Source organism: Pelodiscus sinensis, chromosome 8 (assembly GCF_052426305.1).
Source record: "Pelodiscus sinensis isolate ZL-2025 chromosome 8, ASM5242630v1, whole genome shotgun sequence".
Classification (NCBI taxonomy): Eukaryota; Metazoa; Chordata; order Testudines; family Trionychidae; genus Pelodiscus; species Pelodiscus sinensis.
In genome coordinates, this window is record NC_143059.1 from 8,696,639 (window position 1) to 8,720,384 (window position 23,746).

At 42.7% G+C, this 23,746-nt stretch overlaps 1 long non-coding RNA gene across 1 annotated transcript in view; it reads left to right on the forward strand.

The window, feature by feature from the left end:
* The window catches only part of LOC142830367 (uncharacterized), a 107,037-nt gene that overhangs the window by 52,471 nt on the left and 30,820 nt on the right, over nt 1-23,746 (forward strand). The gene's annotated exons all lie outside the window — the stretch shown is intronic.

The following is a 23,746-nucleotide window of genomic DNA, read 5'->3' on the forward strand; positions in this document are numbered from 1 at the left end:
GCCCCCCGCCCTCAAGGCAGGACCAAGCTCCACCTACACCATCCCTGACAGATGTCTATCTAACCTGTTCTTAAATATCTCCAGAGAGGGAGATTCCACCACCTCCCTTGGCAATTTATTCCAATATTTGACCACCCTGACAGTTAGGAATTTTTTCCTAATGTCCAATCTAAACCTCCCCTGCTGCACTTTAAGCCCATTACTCCTTGTCCTGTCCTCAGAAACCAAGAGGAACAAATTTTTTTCCTTCCTCCTTGTGACACCCTTTTAGATATTTGAAAACCGCTATCATGTCCCCCCTTAATCTTCTTTTTTCCAAACTAAACAAGCCCAGTTCATGAAGCCTGGCTTCATAGGTCCTGTATTTTGTTTCAGCTACACCAGACTAACACGGCTACATTTCTATCACTATGTGTTAGGTGGTCTGTGTGGCCATATTATACAGTAGACTTCCGATAATCCGGCACCTTTTGGACCTAGGTGGTGCCAGATTATCAGATTTGCCAGAGAATCGGGAGCTGGCCGGACACGATCTCCCTCCTGCTGTAACCTGATCCTCTTCCCTCTCCCCTCCCCTTTCCCCTTCGCTGAAGCAAAACGCTCTTCTCCATACTGTAACACGATCCCACTCTCCCTCCAACCTTATGCTCCCTCCGGTTACAGCCAGCATGTGTGCTGAGCGGCAGGCTTTTTAATCAGCTGGTCAGGAGCGCTTAGCATTTTGATGCCGGAGTATCGGGAGTGCCGAACAATTGGATACCGGACTACCGGAGTTTTATTGTATATCATAGTTTCAATCCAGTGCCTTGTGGAGTGGTGTCAGGACTAGAGCACCAGGATTGGCACTGATAGTTGCAGGACAAGGATTCAGTGGTTTAGGGAAAAAACCTGTTGAGTTGATGCCCTCGGTTCTGTACTGAGGAACATTTATGAGTTAATGTGGAAGGAAGCTTGCCCTTCTTTCATCTGTGTGGGCATGTGCATTACTAAAACCAGGAGATGTACGTGACTGAGAAATGGCGAGCAAGAAGGCAAAAATAAAAAGGAGCTCAAGAGACAGCCAACGACACAATGAGCCTGTGTAATGTCTTGGGTTTGTCAAGAGTCATTAGTGGGAGTAAACAGTATTCAAGACACAACTTCACCTCTAATTCTGTTTAATGAAGGCTGGAATCTTTAGACACATTAGATCTTTACAGAGGACAGCACAACAAGCCAGACTTGATAGAGAGACTGGGAATAAGGGTGGAAGCCTTTGTTTCACACCGCTGTGCAACATAAGGGCTAGTGTAGACATGGCCAGAGAGAAACAGCCTGCTAGGTTAGGTAAATGGCTTGGGGATGAGGACTGCAAACACCTCAGGCTGATAAACCAACAGAAGTACCAGTGTGAACAGTGTTCTACTGTCATAAAAGTTCTGAGGGGCTCAAGTCACATTGAACAAGTACAGTCCCTCTTCCTCTGAAATGACAGCATCACTACTTCTGGAGAAATTCCAGCGTGCAAAGGGCGTTGTCCACATGGGATTTTGTTTAAACTGGGAAAGTAAAGGGAAAATGAAGCCTCTTAAATCTGTAAAATGAACTTGCTCCCCACCCTTGCCTAGAGGACCAGTGAGGCTGTCAGCCCCATAGACCAAAAAATATGAAAATCAGCAGAGGCGACTCCACACCTACGGTTGCCAGGTGTCCGGTATTCATCTGGACAGTCCAGTATTTTCGGCTCCTGCCCGGTAAAAAAAGTCAGAGAATACTGGACACCTGAGATGTCCGGTATTCTCAAAATTTTTCCCGGCCAGGAGGCAAAAATGCCGGACACCTGGCAACCCTACAAACTTTCAGCGCCCAGCCTCCCCCCACCCCGATCCCCTTCCGGTCCCCAACATCCCCAGCCCCCCGACCCCAGCCTCCATGCTTACTTGGTTCACAAGGCTGCCGGCACAAAATGGCTGCCGGCCAAAAGTCTTAGTGCTCTTGGGTCTTAGTGCTCAACCGCTCCCCTGTTCCTATCCCTGCCATTTTAATTCTGTTTTATTTAAAACAAGAGTATTTTATTTTTTGCTCAACAACTTTGGTCTCCCCTCCCCTTTTTCCCCCCTTTCAACAGAATTTTTTCCTGGTGTTTTTTTTTGGGGGGAAGGGGGTGTTCGGTATGTTTGTTTCAACCATCTGGCAACCCTATCCACACCGCCGGATGGAATAGGGCCTTCGGCAGAAGGAGTGGGGCTAGGTTACCACAGACAGCCTCCATTCCACCTGGCGCATTGCTCAGAGTGCACCATGTTGGGCTCCTGCTGCCGCAGTAGTGACAATGGGGGAGGAGGGTAAGGGGGCGAGGAGGACAAAGTGCCCCGCAACTGCCCCAGAGCCTGGTGATTCAAAAGGGCCTGGGGTTCCTGGCCGCTGTCACCAGGCCTGGTTTTGGTTGAAAAATACCCCTGGGAAAGGCAACACTGAGGGAGTGATTAAAATTTTAGTTTTCATGTATGTATTCGTGCCAGTCCTTGCCCAGCTGGTATGAGTGGAAACAATCTTCTTAACATAGGCTAACACCCTAACCACTGGACAAATCTCTAATATGACGTGAGTCTTGTCTGACCTTGATTCTGTTCTTGTTCTGCCATGGAAATGGAAGGATATGTCTGTGGTCATACAGGGAGTCTGTCTGATTCAGTGTCCCATCTGTGAAAGATCTGGGTATTTTGGCACATCACTATTCACAGGGATGTTTTGCAGATAAGTACATAAAAATTGGGATGTACTTAATCTGTTGTAGGATGCACTCAGATTCTATTGAACAAGGGATCATTTAATAGAAGTTTTCTGTAAGGAAGTATAATAAGGCCTTACTTTTGTTCCTATTAATAGATTGAGTTCCTACAAGTTTAACTTTCAAGTTAAAGTAAATCCATTTCCTCTCACTATAGTCACACACACACAAAAAAAAAAAAAAAATCAAGCAACCACCAGCTAGACCAAAATTTTTCACCATAGCATCAGCCCCTCGTGAGTCTTTCCATTCTCACATTTTGCCACCTAACCCAATCAAAGTCTGCAACAAACTTTGTTTTTATTATCTAGTTTGTCTACCTGTTTGAAAACAACAACAAAAAAAACATACCACAGGATATGTGTGGAATATTTCAAACCAAAAATAAAGAAAGAAAAGAGGAAAGTAAAAAAAATTTGCTTCTGAAAAATAATTGACATTTTTAAGCAGCTCTGTTTCCAGCTGGAAGGAATCAAATACCACCACCACCACTAATAATAATAATAAAAAGGATTGTGAATAGGAGCCAGATTTGTTGTAATGGTTATTTTAAAATGTTCCTTTTGCAAAAATTAGTACATATTACTAAAATCAGTTTCCCCCAAAGGGCTGTGATAACCCCTGGACCTGTATTTCTCAGAACAGGATTAAAATTACATTCATTCATGAAGCTAAGTAACAGTTGACTCCAAACTACAGACACTACATTCTGAGATATGTGAGAAATTAACTAGCGAGATAGTATAAGAGTAGTTCAAAGCCAAGATTTGAGTAGAAACATAAAATACAATCCTAAAAAACAGAATTTCCCAAGGAACCTGCCTCCCTGAGGTGAGTAAACCAGACCAGCAGAGTCACAACAACAGCATGGATAGTTACTGTTGGCAGACACACCCAAGATGGGTGGACAGCTGTGGAAGGTTGTGCGTGTGTGCACATGTGTGTGAGTATAGAGAGACTCATTTTTTTGTCCACTCTTCTTTTTATAATCACAGTGGCTTATGTGTTTATTAGAATAGTCACATCTGTGGCCTTGTGACATAGGCTAAACCTAGATGTAGCCAAAGGAAATTGGTGTTTCCTACATCCAGGAGTTAGTCTTATGTTAATTAAAACATAAAATCCATGAGAATTACATGGGAAGGAAAAAAAACCCGAGCAGTGTGTGAAGCTATCTAAACTCAGGCTTTTCTCAGATATGAATACATCTAAATGTCAAATTCATCCTCCTTCCCTCAGATACAAATCTGAATATAAATGTCAGGACCCATGCACATGCCTAGTTTCTATATAAGAGCTTTTTGCCTATCTGTAGGAGTGATTTGACTTCTCTGTATTGCATTAGACCACTGTCATTAACAACAGGAGTGTCATTTTGATGTGATCTATGAGGCAGTAGAAGCTTTGAAGTTGAAAGATAGAACAGACATGGATAAATTGTGCTCTGAGTATGCTGCTATCACACCATTATTGCTGGCAATTATTTCACCAAGTGACACATTGGATAAAAAGTCATCTGCCTTGCTGTGAAAAGAAAACTCTGCTCACTGTAGCACGTGGTAGATTTGTCGATTTTAGAGTCTCATAAAAGCTCATTAGTTGTGGGCAGCGCATTCTGTACCATTCTTGGGCTGTTTTATGTGAGTGTTTCTAAGCATTATTTAGCTTGGTTTCTCTTTGCAATCTATGAAATCTGTGAATGTGAGAAGGGACCTTTATGTTATACAGGTCCAATTGGATAGTCAGAGATAGAAGTGAGACAGTCCTTTGGCTTTTTGGTGTCTGGCCTTTTCACATCTCTTTTTTTTAGTGGTACTGTAACTCACACACCTAGTGGGTGTGGTTTACTGTTCCAGATAGTGGCTCTCAGGGTGTAGTGCTCACCCATTCTAATCTCCCTGGGTATGTCTACACTACCCTCCTAGTTCGAACTAGGAGGGTAATGTAGGCATACCGCACTTGCAAATGAAGCCCGGGATTTGAATTTCCCAGGCTTCATTTGCATAAGCGGGGCGCCGCCATTTTTAAAACCCCGTTGGTTCGAACCCCGTGCAGCGCGGCTACACGGGGCACGAACTAGGTAGTTCAAACTAGGCTTCCTAGTTCGAACTACCGTTACTCCTCATTCCACAAGGAATAACGGTAGTTCGAACTAGGAAGCCTAGTTCAAACTACCTAGTTCGTGCCCCATGTAGCCGCGCTGCACGGGGTTCGAACCAGCGGGGTTTTAAAAATGGCGGCGCCCCGCTTATGCAAATGAAGCCCGGGAAATTCAAATCCCGGGCTTCATTTGCAAGTGCGGTATGCCTACATTACCCCGCTAGTTCGAACTAGCAGGGTAGTGTAGACATACCCCCTGATGTATGTAGTCTGAGAGCCAGCTGGCTTTACAGCTTAAGTTGTAGAGGCTCCTACACCAAGCTCCAGAGGTCCCAGGTTACAGTACTAATTATGTTGTGCTGCCATGCCCCTTGCCATCCCTGGATTGTTTAGCAATGTGAAATTTCTCTACTGGTCTTAGAAAATGTGTTTCAGTTCTCCTTTAGGCAAAACCAACCTCTGTACTAGTTTTAAATATCTCCTCGTGGATCAATTGCTGGCTAGCTCGAATCATTAACATGATGCACTTAAAACTGATGGTGCCTATTGCTAGGAATAATAGAATGGTTTTGACTATACAGTACCTGACCACCCCCGTGCATGAATGGAACCTCACTGACTTCATATAAGTCAATGAGGCTTATAGAAGTCTGCATATAAGTGTAAGACCCGTCCCACGTGATCTTGTGGGATCTCAGCCTAAATGCCCATATTGGGGTGTTTGGCCCTGTAAAGTGAACTAGCTTAGTCCTGGGCCCCAGGCCTGTGCTCAGGCCCATAAGTAATCTGTTAGAGGCTCCCCTTTATGTCCAGGCCTAGAGTATGGGCCGAGTGGTTCCACAAACAACAGTCCACTATTTCGGGCATCCACAGGCCCAATGTAGGACTGAGCAACAGACAAACTTCCACCTAGCCTGCAGACAGGGCTGGGTTGGTAAACTAAAGGCCACACCCTGAGGCAGGGCAGGGCAACAACCAACAGTTCAAAACAGTCACAGTTTAGAAGGCCAGGCCCGGCGTAAGGGCGGGGCAGCAACCAACCAACAAACAGTCCATAAACAGTTAAACCATCCAAATAGTTCAAATCTCAGGCCTGTCTGGAGGCTGAGCCAAGGGTTAGGTTCCTTGCTGGTGGAGAGCCGACAAGTGCAGGAGTTTTCTCCCTACAGGGGGAACCTGCCACCCTAGGTGAGGGGTGGCAGGTGGGAATGCAGGCCCACCAGATCCACTGTGTCCCAGCTCAGGGCCCTAATGGTGGCAGCACAGGCTGTCACTCGGTTGGCAGGTATCCTGGCCACAACATGCCACCCACCTGACCTCCATCTCCTCTGCTGGCCTTAGGTCAGCTCCCCTGGGCTGTTTCCCCATTCCTCTTGGGGTCCTACCTGGCTCCACAGAGTCTGCCGGGGATGAAGGTGCTGGTAGTGTGTCCATGGGTTTGGCTCAGCCAAATTCTTCAGAGCCTAGCATGGGTCCTGGCAGCAGTCTCAGCAGGTCTGCCCATGCTTGAGGCCCAGCAGTGGCCATGGCAGTCTTGGCCAGTCCTTCAGGGCCTGGCAGTGGCCCTGGTGACCCAACCCAACCCAACCCACTCCACTCCACTCCTCCCACTGACTTCCCTTGCTCCTGTAACCCTCACTGTATGAGGAGTAAAAAGTCCTCCAGCTTGACAGTATTTTGACATTATTTCAAAGTACCTAGCATTATTTCCAACTAATTTGGTCCATGTCTACACAGCAGGCAGTTATTTAGAAATAGTGTTACAGTGTAGATGTACCCTATTATTTAATGGGTAAATTAGAGCTAGATGTCTTCTGAGAAGCCAGGACTGGAGGTTGTAAACAAACTTTATGGGACAACAGGAAACTTAGCCAGATGTCTACTTATCCTGGGTGTGGCCAACTAAAATCTTGCATGACTTGGTCTGGATTTCATTCTGAATATGATCCAGTTATATCCTTGTCGGGGTTAGAGTTGATATTATTTTAGTTACTAACCTAATTTATATAGGGTTATAGTCCATATTTATATTAATTGGTGCTTTGTTAGGGCTAATGTCACGAAGCTGAAAACAAGTATAATATGAGCCAAATAGGCTATGAGGAAGATTTAACCAAAAGACTTCTCAATCATTCATATTTTTCTAAGTATACATTATTAACTGTGGGATTATGTCTTTTGGGGGCATCTGAGAGAGAAAATGTAGTCTGTTTAAAAAAAGTAGAAGTTGATGGCATTGAATTTAAATCAGAAGCTAGGAAATATAGAAAATTGATAAGGGAAGCAGAGTTCTCATTGTGTCCCATAGCTTCCATTATCAATTTTCTATTCTGATGGCCACAAAGGGACACACTGAGCAATCTTCTTCATTTCCTTAATTCTGCTGGTTGCAGAAGTTTTTAAAATATATTAGGAACAAAAAGAATCCTTACCATTTCCATCTGGTAATAGATGATACAATCTTACAATTGCATTGGTCTATTCTCTTCAATATATTTCTGATAAACAGAGAAAAGGCAGAAGCGTTCAATACGTAAGTCTTATCATATTGTGATAACACTTCAGTAGCTACTATTTAATGTATCTGGTCCTGGTGATATTAAAATGTTGAACACAAGTGCAATAGAATGTGTTAAATATCCTTAAAAGACCATGCTAAGGAACTCATTGGATTATTAATGTAGCTTTTCAGTAAGACGTGGAACACTATGGAAGTTCTAGATGACTGGAAGAAAGCTAATGTGCCAGTTTTTCAAAAGGGTAAACTGGATGTCCTACACAATTATAGGCTTGTCAGCCTGAATTAATCCTTCATGGACTGAGCCCAGTATCAGCTGCTACATTATCTTGCCAAGGATTAAAGGAGGGTAATATAATTAAAGCAAATCAACATGGTTTTACAGAAAATCGATTTTGTCAAACTAACTTGTAATCTCATAAAAAGGTAACAAGTTTGGTTGATAAAGATAGTAGTGTTGACATATTAGACTTAGACTTTGATAAGGTGTTTAACTAGGCTCCACATGACATTTTAATTGCCGCCCCCAGAATGATATAAGATTAACTGGCATACATTTAATGGATTAAATACTAGGTGATTGGAAGGTCTCAGATTTAAATTGAGAATTGTCACTAAATGAGTTTGTTTCCAGTAGGGGCTCTAAAGAGATCGGTTGTTGGCCCTATGATGTCTAACATTTTTGTCAATGACCTGCAAGAAAACAAAAGTATTATTTGATATTATTTCCTAAGTTTGCAGATGAGACAAAAATAAAGGATGTGGTTAAACAGTGATGAGGTCAGATCACATATTCAGAGCCAAGTGGATAGCGTGGTAAACTGGGCGCAGACAAATAAAATATGGTTCGATAGGGCTGCATGTAACTGTGTACTTCTAGGATCAAATAGTCTCCCCATCCTATAATTATGGCCTACTTTGCTTCCTAGAATAATCGGCTGAACTTGAGCTTCCAGTGTGACAATGGTCGTGATGGCCAATGTGGCCAAAAGAGCTAATGCTATCATTGGTTGCATAAGTGGAAGGCAGAAAGGTTATTTTACCTCTGTGCTTGGAATTGTGAACTGCATACGGGATTCCAGGAGTGGTCACTCCAGAGCCAGTCTACAAATCAAGACAAATTGGAGGGGATTCAGAGAAGAGCCATGAGCATGATTACAGTATGCCTTGTCTCCTGTACTGGGTGCAGCTGTGAGTGTCTGCCGCCAGGATTGGAAATTCTTATAAAGGAAGGGGTTCAGAGAAGGAGGGGGAGGCAAAAAGGCCCAGGGCAGCTGTGGGGTAACACCTCCCCTCTTCCCTCCCCCCCATCTGGGTTGTCTCCCAGAGCACATCGGTGACTCCATGTAATGTGGTGGCACTCACCTCCCGGTAGTACCCCTCATCTGGTTGAGTGCATTTGCCTGCACTGCCTCTTTAAAAGACTTTTGGCGACATTTCTGCGTGATACTCAAGACCCTTCTAGGTACATCCCTAACAGGGGCCCATCCCAATGCCTTCTGTTGGTATCTCCAGGCTGACCAAGGAAGTTGCCTTCAGGAAGTGCCATTCTCTCTGAGCAGGGTGTCTGCTCACCTTGAGCTCTGCCCCACACTGACTGCTGCTAAGCTTTGCAGCTCCTTTTGTAGGCCTCCCTGGCCCCTGATTGGCCAGTTTCTCTAAAACCTCTCTAGCCTCTTGGAGGACTTGTCTATGGCTCTTTCTGGATCAGGGTCTTGTCTGCTCTATCACACTCTGACTGAGGGAGGCTTGCAGATTCAAAGAACTGCTCTGATCACGGGCAGCGAACGGGCTGCCAGAGAGAGCAGCAGCAACCTGCTGAAAGACCCCACCACGAGTCAATGACACCCTGCCTTCTCCTTCTGTGCTTTCTGAATCACTGTTCTTCTCATCACTACCATTCTTCACATCCCAAGGGGCTGAGTATTGTGGCTGGACCTTTTAAAGTGACAGTAACTTCACCACATGATTCAATAAAGGTTTGCTTTCACATTTGAACAAATACCTATGAGTGAATCTTTGTCAAAGAGAATAGAATCTTTGAGATCTTGTTGTTGCCTATTTGTTAATCACCGAATTTAGTAAGAACAAAGAGATTTTGCCGTGTGTCCCAATAAGGTGAGGATTACAAACATTTAATTAAGGCCAGTTTTTAGTCATGATGGCAGGACAGTCTAAAGATACTTGCCCAGTATCATTTCCTGTCTTGAGAACTCTAGCTACTGTTTGATTTTTGTTTGTTCTACACAAACAATGTTATGCATACATGCTAAGTTGACAGTTTGGCTAAATGTCACCATTGTGGTTCTTCAGCTATGTAGTGACAGCTGAGAATTACTTCAGAATGGTTTGTTACAATATGAAACACACATAATCATGCAAGACAGACATAGCACACCAGGATCACTCATTACTTCATAGCAGCAACGGGGAGCGAATGCAAAATCTTTAATTCCTTATCTCCAGTACTGTATAACTTAATAGCAATGGAGATTTTCCTTCATCTCAACAGTATAGGGTCTATGAAATACAGCTAAATAATTTTGATTTAATCCAATGAAGGGCAATAATGCTTTTGTAAATAGCATGGACTCTATTGGCTAGTTTATACAGGCCAGTGCTTTTATGTGATGGTCGCTATCCACAACATCAAAAATCTTTTGGTGTTTATTGTTAGGATTGTTTCGGGTTAGAGACGTACCTGGAGAGCAAGAGGCTTCATACCAGTGGCCTCTTCTATGGATTCTTTTTGAAAGATTGCCTCAGAAAACTGTAGTGTTTTTTTTTTCTTTTGTTTCTGGTAAGAATATTTTTGACTTGCTGTCCCAAGTTGCTAGTAACTGAGCAGCAGGTGCTAATGACTTGAATGGGGACTCCTAGCCAGAAAGGACAAACAGCGCTGTTTCATTCAGACTTCTACTGTAACTCGGCAGTGGTGGGTTTTCTCGAGGGTGCGGTCGGGGCTTTTCATTGAGACTGGAAATGTAAAGCAACGTTGGGAAGCCGGCCCTGCTGCTTTTCCCTGCCAAACACCCTACAGGCCTTCCCCTGCACGTTGATAGAATCGTTTCAAGGGAGTCCAGCTACAGCACATTGAATCAAAGGCTTGTGAGGAACTGCATTGCTTGACAGCGTGCCATGAGAGCCTCCCCACGCATCCCTTGGATAGAGGCCAAGCACAAGAAAGCATCTGCAGACTCTGAAACGATGAAGGAATGTCTCCTTGCAGCGATTGATCCAGGGTGAGAGGGAGAGAGGAACTCTGAAGTGCTCGGTGAATTTAAAAGGATTCCTTTGTCATGCACATCCTCTGTTCGAAGGGCTGAGTTATTGGCATCAGTAGAGGCAGACAAGCTTGTCAGTGAAGTGAAACGTGAGCTGCCATACACTGGCTGTTGATGGATCAGCTGATAGTGCCCAAATGTGCATCTTTGTCAGATATTCAGTGGTCTCCTGCAGAACGGTCGACGTGTTACCCCAGCTGAGGCAAACCTGAGATGATAATACGCTAGACATACTGGGGATTGTTGTGATCTTTGTATTGGCTTGAAAAAAAATAGCATCCCGCAAGATGGATGGTTCTCCATCCGCGAGGGGCCCTGAGAATGGATAATGAACTGCGCTAAAAGGCAATGAATCCTCACTTATTGGCGTGTTTCACTCAGTCTGAGTTCAGCTCACAGGAACATTTTGCTTCATGATAGAGCATCATATCCAGCCACTGCAAACATTGACGTTAATCATTTGTGCCAGACTGGCATACAGTCATTCTTACTAGAGTGTCATGAATTATTATTTATTTCCTTACTAGAAGAATTACCCGGCATTGCTCGGGTCCTTAACTCAATTAATTTGTGGAGGTTTTTTTTGGAAAGTAAAATGATTTAAATGAGGCATGTGCATTTTCATTACTCTGGGCTGGAGTTGAGGAGGAGGGGTTCAGTAGGCAGGCTGCCCTGGTGAGAGAGGACAACCCCAGCCCTCTCTTACTGCAGTAGCTTGGGGCCTGGAAGGAAACATCTCTCCAGGACTACTGCAGCACCAGCAGGCACAGCCAGGGGAGTGGCGCATATCCCTTGGCTGGGGAAGATCCAGATTCATCTGCTGCATTCCTCACTCGGGCTGGGGAGTGCAGGGGGCAAACTGTGCACTTTCCCCTCCTTGCTCCCTGATGAAGGGGAACACCAGCCACAGTGTTCCCATATGGAATAGGGGAGAGCTTCAGCCTCCCAACTTGCCTTCCCTAAAGGGAGCCTGGGGAATGAGAGGCTTGGGGTGAAGCTTGGGGAGGAAGGGGAGTACACCCCAGCTAACCCCTTTCACCTACCTGGTGATTCTGTCTTTTTTCTGTCTGGTTTATGAGAAGCCAGTCCCATTCCAGGCACATCCCATTTTCCTGGCACAACCCATTTTCCTGGCACAACCAATCCCTTACATTGCTTTAAGTTACAAGAAGAAGCTGCATACCAAATTCGCTCTTACCATTTAGGAGGAGTTCTTAGAGAGAGACACACAGACACTTGGAGAGAGTCAGGTAGACGAATACATACATAGTAGATTTGCAGATTCTGGTTGTTTATAGCTGCACTATTGCTGATTGCTTCTCTTCATTGAACCAATGTTCCTAGTGATTAGAACCAAGAAGCATGATCTTTCAGTCTTTTGTTCTAATCCCGGCTGTGTTGTTGGCACCCAGTTTACCACATGGCCAAATCATTTTAACTTGTGACTAGGTAAACTGAGGCATACCCAGAGATGCAATATAATTTTATGGAGGGAATGAAGACAGTGAGCAGCCTGTGTTCTTACAACCTTTCCCTGAGTGAAATGCGAAGATTTAGAACTCAAGTTACAATGGCCAGAGGTCCTTAAAGAAGATCACCATTACACACAGAAAGGTTAAGACATTATTCCTAGTGCCTTTATTATCACATCCATATTACCGATAAAGGCTTGCAACACATCGTTGTATATGTTTCAATAAATTAAGGATGTTATTTGCCCTGAACTGAGTACTTCAACCAGCTCCCCTTGCCTTCATCTCATTTTTACACCCCATGCACCAAGGCATCTGAAGTATTTTTTTAAATGCTTGTCCCCTTTTTGACAAACCATTAGTGAAAATGTTTATTAACATTTTGAATGTTGACCAAAGGGGAAAATTTGCAATTAGAGAGAGTTCCAAATGCAGCATGGAAGCTCCCTTTCTGATCCTGGGCTGAAAGGTGCTTGGAAATTCGGAGTAGGGCTCGTGGTGGTATTCTTTGAATAATACTTCACAAAGGTTAAATGGAAAAACATTTTTAAAATTTCAGCATGTCAGATGCTTATTTTTCCCTCCCAAGAAAGGTCTCATGTTTGTAGGCATTGCAATGGTACTTAATACACTTCACTGAAATTGCCTTATTCGGGGGCCAAAAATAGTAATAGGAGCTTGCTAAGGTATTACACAATCTGTAGTCAACAGATGTAGCCCATTGTCCTCATTTTACACACAGAGAAGTACTTTCGTACCTCAAAGGGGTAAGTCATTTTGCGTCATTGTACCTCAAGAGTCATACAGGAAGTCTGGAGAGTTTTGAACTTTAATTATTATGTTAACTACTGAATCATTCTCCCCTGTCTTTCGGTCCCTGAAGCTCAGGCTAAAAATCTTAATTATCTTGTGTTAGGTAGAGAATGTTTGGAGACCTGACCTGGAGAGCTCCAGATAAGATTTTTAATGTGAAGCTTGCCTAAGGTATGATGGAAGCACAGATGCAATTATATCAGTGATGTGTCAACCTGGAGAAGCCACTTTATCACTGAATATAATCCAGACCCACAAAATAATAAAAAAGTGATATTCTGTCACATCATTGTTATTACAAATCATATATTGACGCAATGTGACAGAGAAACAAAATAACCAGCTAGAGATTATACGAAGCAATCATAGCAACACAATGTAAGGACATCAAGTGCTGTCTTCCCTTCCCTCCCCCATATCTTATTAATTACAGTAAAGAATGCAGAAGGAACTTACTGACCACTGTTCATTACACCAGTACTCTCCAGCACAGACTGACATGCGTCAGGCTGCATGAGTAACCACTTGCTTTCGCTCAGTCAAATTGATCAGGGTGCCGATCACACACGTACATTAGAAGCCTTCGTCCAAACCTATTGCCATCATCCGAGCCACATGAAAGGTTGCAAAGAGCAATTTGTGGTGCCTACATTCTTATCCTTCTCAAAAAGGAGTCATATAAAAAGTGGAAACTAGGTCAAATTACAAAGGATGAATATAAGCACACAACGCAGGTATGCAGAGTAAAATTGGAAAGGCAAAGGCACAAAACGAGCTAAATCTAGCTTGAATATTTGTACATATATTTGTAGAATGTCTTCTTATTACTCGTTATATTAGAATCAAGAGAAAGACCAAGGACAGGGTAGGCCTCAGTGAAGAGGGAGAAACAATAAGAGGAAACCTGGAAATGGCAGAGGTGCTTAACAACTTCTCTGTTCTGGTTTTCACCAAGAAGTTTGATGGCAACGGGATGCCTAACTTAGTGAATGCTAGTGGAAATGGGGTAGGTTTAGAAAAGTTAGAAGTTCAAGTAAAGTTTTAAGACATCTGTTTTATTTTAACTTGTTCTTAAGTTACCAGAGCCTGATGAAATGCATCCTAGAATACTCAAAGAGCTGATAGCTAAAGGCTCAGATACCTCCTCTACCATCTTTGAAAAATCATGGAAGGTGGGAGAGATTCCAGAAGACTGGAAAAGGGCAAATATTTTCATTTTTAGAGATGAGCACTATAAGAACAAGCCAGGAAATTGCAGATGAATTCCTTAATTACTTGCTTCATTATCTTCCCTGGTATAGAAGTTAAACTGACTGGTCTGTAAACAATTGGAAGATAATAAGGTGATTGGTCTGACATGATTTGTTCTTTATAAATCCATGCTGGCTGTTACCTATCAGAATATCAAGCCTTGTGGATATCAATCAAAGAAAGCTAAGGGAGAAGTGGTGAACGTGGTAGACTTTAATAAGGCATTTGACATGGTCTTGCATGGCCTTCTTATTACTAAACTAGGGAAATACAACTTAGGCTATGTCTAAACTGTAGGCTTCTTTCAGAAGAACCTTTTTTCGGAGGAGAACTTCCATAAAAACTTCTTCTGAAAAAGAGTGTCCATACACAAAAGCGCATTGAAAAAGCAATCTGCTTTTTTGAAAGATAGTGTCCATGCTTAATGGATGCTAGCTTGCATTTAAGCTGTGATTACTATGGACAGAGGAACCTGTGCTTTTTTCCTCTTTCCTCTTCTTTCAAAAGAACTCCCTCTTCCCTTTCCACACACGCCTTTTTCTGGAAGAGCTTCTTCCTCATAGAAAGAGGATTACAAACGCTGGAAAAACCCCTAGCTGTGTCTACATTTGCAAGATTTTGCGCAAAAGCAGCCACTTTTGTGCAAAAACTTGCCGCCTGTCTACACTGGCCGCGAGTTCTTGCGCAAGAACATTGATGTTCTAATGTAAGAAATCAGTGCTTCTTGCGCAAGAACTATGACGCTCCCGCTCAGGAATAAGCTCTCTTGCACAAGAGGCCAGTGTAGACAGGCAACATGAATTTCTTGCGCAAGAAAGCCCGATAGCTAAAATGGCCATCGGAGCTTTCTTGCACAAGAGAGCATCTACACTGGCACAGATGCTTTTGCGCAAAAGCGCATCTCTTGTGCAAAAGCACATGCCAGTGTAGACGCTCTCTTGCGTAAATACTTTAACGCAAAAACTCTTGTGTTAAAAGTATTTGCGCAAAATCTTGCCAATGTAGACGTAGCCCCTCTGTTCTTTCGATTTACTTTTGGAAGAACGCAATTGCAGTGTGGATGGAACTGAGGTTTTGTTGGAAAAACAGTCATTTTTCTGACAAAACTCTGTAGTATAGACATACCCCTAGATGGGGCTACTCTAAGTTGGATGCATAACTGGCGGGATAACCGTTCTTAGAGAGTAGTTATGCCCTTCCAGCATTATTGTGAACCATTAATAAAAAATGGGGTTCTGCAGGAGTCTGTTTTGGGACTGGCTCTGTTCAATATCTTCATCCTATTTAGCCCATTTCGCTAGTTTGTCCAGATCATTTTGAATTTTGACCCTATCCTTCAAAGCACTTGCCACTCCTCCCAGCTTGGTATCATCTCTATGCCATCATCTAAATCGTTGGTGAAGTTTATTAAGGAAAAATGCAAAGTACTCTACTTAGGAAGAAGCAATCAGTTTCATACATATAGAATGAGACTTGATTATCTAGGAAGGAGCACGGCTGAAAGGGATTTAGGGGCCATAGTGGACAACAAGTTAAACATGGGTCAACAGTGTGATACTGTTGCAAAAAGAGCAAACCTGATTCTGCGATGTATTAACAGGAGTGTTATGAGCAAGACTCGAGAAGTCATTCTTCTGCTGTATTCTGCACTGATTTGGCCTCAGTTGGAGTATTGTGTCCAGTTCTGGACACCACATTTCAAGAAAGGTGTAATGAAATTGGAGAAGGTCCAGAGAAGAATAAAAAAAATGATTAAAGGTCTAGAGCTATGAGGGAAGACTAAAAGAATTGGGCTTGTTTAGTTTATAAAAGAGAAGACTGAGGGGAGACAGGATAGGAAGTTTTTCCTAGAGGCCAAGGAGAACAATTTTTCTCCCTTCTCCTTGTGACACCCTTTTAGATACTTGAAAACCTGCTATAATCAATGTGCAACCTAAACTTCTCTTGCTGCAAATTAGGCCCATTGCTTCTTGTTTTAACTGTCAGGGTGGTTAAGCACAGGAATAGGTTGCCTCGGGAGGTTGTAGAATCTCCATCACCGGAGATATTTAAGAACAGATTAGATGGAATCTAGCAGGGATGATCTAGATGGTGCTTGATCCTGCCATGAGGGCAGGGAGATTGGACTCGATGACCTCTCGAGATCCCTTCCAGTTCAAAGATTTTTTATGATTCAGCGTGTTTGCTTTCACCAGCAGGCTGAGGTCTATAATTCTCTTATACCACATGTGCAAATGGCTGCAGAATGTGATTCTTCCAAGCATTGAAGATTTAATTCTCTGAACAGTGGGCCCTATTTCTTCATTGTGCTTACAGCAAACAAACATCTCAAAAACGGTCTGCTTAATGAGGCTCTAACTCATATATATTGCTACCTCTTAACATGGATGGTGATCATTTTTATTTCATGATCAGTAGGCAGGAGAGGAGTGACATTTCCTTTTCATTTGCAATTTGATACAGTATATACACACACACACGCAAAGATGCAGTCTTTAAAATTCCTTCCGGCTAGTTCATTTCAGGTACTTGAAACATTCTGCCTCCACTATTCAAGAGGGTGTGGACCCAAAATTATGGCATATGCTTCTCCAGACTCCAAAGCATTCCAAAGCTATGGTAATTGCCCACTGTCGCGAGAACTACAGGTCCGATGATGCATACCCAAGGGGGGAAGGATAGAACCAGGTAGACCGTTTTACAAATCTTAGAATAAATACTATAAATCCATCACTATCATAAATAAATATATTTTATTTACTAATAGACCCTGTTAATAATGAATTTACAGTATTTATTATATTCTATGATTTCTAGTTAAACATGTCAGAAATATGAGAATGATAAGGGGAATAGTCTCTATTCTAAAAATATCCAGCTACACTAATTAAATAACAGTGATAACTACAAACTCTATGGACTACCCAAAACAACTACCACACAATATGCTTATACAACGAAGAAAATCAAATCATACCTACCAACTTACACAGCACACGGAACATTTCAAAGATATCGATTCAGTTGCGAAGGCTTTGGTTACGCCCGAGAGTCGAGGGAGGTGGCTGGTCGGTTGATCAGGCTGGCAGCGCTTTGAAGTATACGAGAAGGCACACACACGGTGGTACGTGTGTTGCGAAGACCTCCTAGAGTGAACTGTGCGATGGGTATTTATCCTCAAATCTGCACATCGCTTTCCTACGCTTGCATATTACCATAGACAGCCCAATGATCACCAAGTGGGAGGTCGGTGTCCCAGGGGTTGGGCCGAAACTGTGCAGGTTTCATGCGACCAGATAAGCCCTGCAGTTCTCACGCCAAGGTGACGGGTGGTAGAGTCTGAGGCTATTTTCCCCTTTTCACACCTTCCCTTTGTCTAAAGGCAATGGTATGCAGGAAGGGTGCGGCTGGTTTCTCCCAAGGAGTACTGCAGCCCACTATAGCAAGAGCGGCCTGGCCAAACTTTTTACTGGGGGGGAAGTTTTTTCTCTAACATACACATCATCTACCATAACCCAGTTAATAAAGAAACACAGGTAACATTAAACGAGCATTTCATGTAGATTTGGACGCCTCTCAGTATGAGGGATGACATTTCAGACTGAAGGACTTTGTAGAGCAGCTGCAGACTGTCACTCTTTGATGCCTTTTCACTTCAACAGGGGAGTTGTGTTTAGTTTATGTCCCAGTTGACAGGTTTCTGACCACTTTTCCAACATACCGGCAGCAGAGGCAGCATTTTTAGTTGCTGCAGCACAGACCGAGAGAGACTTTTCTCTTATGGCTTTCCAGGCAAATAGATTTATTCACAACCATCCTGAAGGAACCTCAACACTTTGCTTTACTTAGAGCAAGAAATGGATGGTGACAGACAGGCAGTTTGCAAAGCTATTTTAAACACACACCACACTCTGTGTGTGTTTTCTTTCAGAGTCAGAACCTCAAGAACCCCCTTCCCATACTTTGTATGACGCTTCACCTCTCTCTTTCCCTTTTTATACTTTGTGTTTGCACAATGACTGGCACAAACAATAAAGATCCTGTCACTGTATGGTTTTGCTTGAAAGCTCTCGATGTAACCAGACAATGGGGGCATCTGGGCACTATTGTAATACATAATAAATACTAACGGGGAAGACGATAATGCAGGCATCTTGTCCATTTAGCCATTGACCTTTCTGCTGATTCTGCTACCATAAGTGTTGGTTTATAGATTAAAGCTCATTTCAGGCAGGTCACAAAACAGCTATCGGATTGTCATGGTCACTACTGGCTTGGGCTGGAGTCCAGCTTAGTTACCTAGACGTGAAAGATTCAATAGCCCATTATCATTCACACTATCTAGCATGCACAAATACGTTTGCTCACTGCCTAGCCAAAATTCACGTGAAGTTGCAATACCATCTTTTCACCTTCACCAGCTCTATAGTTTCCCCTCAATAATATTAGTTTGATTTAATTTTGTTTAAAGATACGTTTTTACACATAAAAAATGCTGCGTGTACTTAGAAAATTTCCATTAATAAGCATTCATCAGTTTGTGTGTTTATGGGGTCAACCTGCTGTCTACCAACATTTATTGATTTTTTTAAAAGTCTTCCAGGTGTAAGGATATTTACGTTAAAGCTCAACATCTAGTGTCATTAAATAATTAAAGCGTTATAATCATTAATATGCAAATTCTCAAAACTATCAAGATTCAGTGTCTGAGCCATGCCTCCAATGTCCCACAATGCTTAAAATATAAAATTTAAATTTCACAGTTGTGCAAAATTGATAATAATCTGAAAGACTTGCTTAAAATATATAATTTAAATTTTCACAAAATCTTTCAGATTATCATCAATTTTGCACAACTGAGAAACTGTAAAGCAATTACAAATAGAAAAAGCTTAAAATAAACAAATTTTAGTTGAAATTATACAAAAAGCACATTATGTCAAGCCTAAATCTGCACCATTTTGGTCTCTTGACGATTATTAAAATAGGAAAAAGTGGTCTGTATAAATGTGTTACGCTGCTCGTGTGAAGTGATCAATGTAAACACCAACAGAATCCACGTAATTACATACTATAGCCACATTTTTAGATGATAAGTCCTGTGGCTGCAAGGCCATGCAGTTTCTGTCTTCACTGGAGTCTCGTATTTCCCATGCTGCAGCCTTGAGTGCACCTCCTGAATTGTTGGTCTAGTGGTAAGATACATGTGAACAGTTCTTCACTTGGAGTTGCTTCCTAGGAGGCCTGTGGATGGGCATAATTTGTAGGAGAAGCATACAGATATTATAGAAAGTACAATCGCCAGGGTGGAGTTCTTTTTAGTGTAGGCACAACATGCCTCAGGTGTCATGTGATCAGGGTTCATCACTGAATTTGGCCAGTGTTGGGCTCGGTAGCTTCCCCAGCGTGGGCTGGTGCTGATCCATACCTGGTAAGAATGGAATTTAGTGGATAATAATTATGAATCACAATTCTTACACACACCCGAAATATAATGTAATAGTTAATGGTGTCAGTTTGAGTGTACAGTTCCATTTAATGTATTGCATGCAACAAGCGGTTAGGCTGTTTTACCATTAATCCTGAAGCCTTGTGGACTTGTAAAGATGAATAGTAGATGATTGCAATGAGCAATGCACATGAATAGTTAATGGAATCTGATGATCATATGTTATTTGATGTCACTTACTTCTTAACAAATTAGAACTCATACATTTGGACCGGGAAAGGATGTGAGATTCAAAATACAGGGTTGGATCCAAATTTTGCAGCTAAACCCTTTTTGGTTTGTGTCACAGGGCGCGCCCCCTGTCATAGGATGTGACACCCCCACAATACCAATCTCACAATTTGGTGTCCCTTACTTAGGGGAAATAGGCCCCACAGGCCTAGTCCAACAGTTCAGTGCCCCTTTTCCAGGGGAAATGCGGACTAGGCTTGTGGCCATATTTCTCCTGAGTAAGGGGTACTGAACATTTGGGCGAGGCCTATGGGCCATAAGTTCAGTGCCCCTGCTTCAGGGAAAATATGACCCACAGGCCTAGCCCAAAAATTCACTACCCCTTACTCAGGGGAAATATAGCCACAGGCCTAGTCCACATTTCCAAAAGTGGCCTAGAGGCCTGAGTAGCTAGTGTGCTCTCCCTGGCTGTTGGAGAGCCAACCACCAGTTGGGGTGAGTGTAGGGGGGGGCCGGGTCCCAACCCAGGGCCCTGTTGGCGGTGGTGACTGCATTGACAGTTCAGCGGGAGGTCTCCCTGCACCACACTGAGCTCCCAGGAGGGTATCCCTCCGCCCTGGGCCACTTCCTACTGTCTCTGGAGGGAGTTCAGTCCCCGGATTGTGGATTACTTATTTTGCAACTGATGGGTGCTTTTGTACCTGTGATTAACATACAGTTCCTCTCTTTGGATCTGTAACTGAACCATATTTCCTATAGCTGTGCTTTCAGTCAGTGCCATTTATAAACTTCCCCCTTTGCTTAGAATGACATTGGCAACACTGAAAGTTAAATGGAGTCTTTGTTTGCTGGACTAGAGCGTTAGAGCCGTGAGTGGTACTTTAAAGAGGATGTTTATTCTTGTGCTCATTTTTCTGAATGAGAAACAAAGCAGCTTCTGTTAGGGTATTGTACATCTGTCTTTGACCGTACTGTCTGATGATACATGTGTAAATTCTAGTGAAGTACTAACTTAGATGTCACAGCCTCTGGGATTGGCACATGGAAGAGAGAGACATAGGTGATATCAGATGTCACATGGCCCTGGAGTAGGAGCATACAAAGGCATTAGAATGGCATTTAAAGGTGACTTAATGAGACTTCAGTATTTGTTCTGGCTGCAGAAGACTGCTCTAGCTTCTATTAGTTGGGGATCACCCTTAAAAATGTCCTGGCCACATCCACTTTCTCCTACTCATGCCCCCTACTCTAGTAGCCTGGAAGGGTGGCCGGGATAAGAGTAATTCCACAACTCAAAGATCCTCTTTAGACTGGTGATCCTTGGGTGGCCCAATCCAATTGCTTTCTAGTTGCTTTTTCTTCCTGAAAGCAACCCAACGCAGCTGTAGAGGTGGGTTGAAGAAGCCCAGAATCTGACACAGTATGCCCCATATAGGCAGGAATGTGTTGACTAGGTACAAAGCCCATCTCATGCAAACCTTCTGTTAGTGATGGATTAGGACTATTACTCTGTGTAGATGTTTTCAGAAGCAGTAGTGCTTCTAGCCATCAACTTTGTGGGGTGGAGAAATAGTGATCCAGATAGTTGGCTAGCCAGTTATTTTATTACCCTAGAACAATACCAGCGTAAATGCTCTCAGGATTTGGTCCTATAAATTGGCATTAAATACAGTGGCCTGGAAAGTAAGGACAAGAAGAAATTCCACCCAAGGGAACAAATGTTTAGGTATCTTCTGGGCAGAAACAGGACATTGCTAATCTTGAAGTCTGGAAAGACATTCCTGAAAGGGTCATCTCCTGGAGAGTCTTCATGCTCAGAGATACACAGATGCTTTGGATCAGGGCAAAGACTAGAAAGGAGAGGGGAGACTTGTCAAACACAAGACACTAGGTGGCTTTTCATAGTAATTCCCAGGCCAGGATGTTTTTTACTATTTGCAATGGTGTAAAGCTAGACTAACCTTGGGGTTACAGAGCAAGGTGCTAAAACACCCACAGAAGTAAAGGGGAAAAAAAGAGATCTTGTAGCTTGAAATTAGCCCACTGATATAACCACAAAGCTAGATACTTGTGTGTTAGGTCAAAAGCATGTAATTCTACACATGAATAGATAAGGAAGATATCGCTTGCCTTTTGAGCTTTGTGTGTTCCTTATTTAATTGATGTTTGTCCCTGGAAAATTATTCTAACAAATTGTGTTCAGTTAAAATACTGAGCAGTCTGCATCACCAGACACTAAAGCCTGTGCCAAAAGCTGGTGCACATTTCCCATCAAATACACAAACACACTTTCATGTAATATACAAATTCAGAATTCCAAGTAAATATATTGCAGTTGCTTTCTTCTTTACAAATAATTTTGGTTCCAGATTACCTGAAATCATCTAAAATGCCAGAAACTCCCATTGAAAATGTGTTTAAATGTCAAAGGAATCTGTGAGCGAAGGGTCAAGCAGAAGGAACAAACAACAATTGGCTCGTTTCAGCTTTCTGGTTGTGTGTGGCATGACTCCAGGTTTGCCATTTACCTGTGTCCCTGAGAGCAAACTTTTGTCGTCATCAGTCTGGATTCCGATTGTCAAACTTAAGTGCTTTCCTTCCTGCCTCCCTTCATTTCTTCAGAATTTTTAAATATTATGTTGTTAGCTGAATATTCTGTTTTAAGCCAGGTCTCTCAACATCCTTTGGAGGTGGAAGCTGTCTACCTGCCGAATGCCAAAGTGTTTCCTTTCCGTAAGGATGTGCCTTGAACAGAAATAGCAATACATGGCTCATGCAAAGACTCCATCCAGTGACAATAACTCCTTCACTTTCAAGGCATCAAATGCTGTACATTTCTCCACTCAGCTTAGCTCATACACTTCAGTTCTTCCCTTCAGCATTCATGGATCCAGGCAGCCATCTTGGCCAAATAATGTTGATTTTAGTGCCTAATGGATGTTGTTCCATATCACACACAGAGCATCTTGATATAAATGTGGCTCTAGAAATCAGAACCAATTTGTTGCTCAGGCCCTCTGGCCCCATCCACCTATTCTTTTTTATAGCCACGTATCAACATCGACTGAAATTCCATGCAATGCGGAGCTCCCAAACAAGGTCCTTGAAACCATTTAAACCCTGGGGTAAAATGTTCAGTGCTGATGTGCTTTTTCGGGCTTTTGTCATGCAGGTGACTTTCTTTCGCACTAAGCTTGTGAGAGTTTTTTTCTTGTTTGAGACTGACAAGTGGTCAATTCATTAAAGATAACACTGGATTCTTCATAATTACATATCTGGGATTGGTATGATGTCTATCCAAGGTGTAACTTCTCAGCGTCACTAAGCTATTTTTTAAACTACTGGAGGCCAGTCCTGGAAACTGTGCTAATCTTGAAGCCCACGGGTAGTTCCGTTGTTTCAAAAAAACCAACAATTTTTCTTCTTAAATTAAGCACCTTTGTAGGTGCCCTCAGGAATAGGGCCAAAATTTGGAGTGTGCTTATCTGATTTCGCTTCTGATAGCTATACAATGAAAGTGTAAATGTGACTTGTAGCCACTGGGGCAAGAACCAATTAGACTTTCTTTAAATGTGTGCAAACCTAACATTCAATTAACTATCAAAACTATTAAAAATGAAAGAAGAGACTCTCTTTTATGGTTAGGTTAGCTAAATTACTCCAGGATATAAATCATATGTTGGGATTGGAAGGAAATGTATCTTGGAGGCATGGTTTTGCAAATTTGTCCATAGGGTTTCCACATCTTCCTTCAAAGCGTTTGGTTTTGACCATTAGTGGAAACATAGCAACAGGCTCGTTGGACAACTGGCATGAGCAGCTAGTTCCGGTAGTTTCTAGTTGTGAGTCCCAGATTAA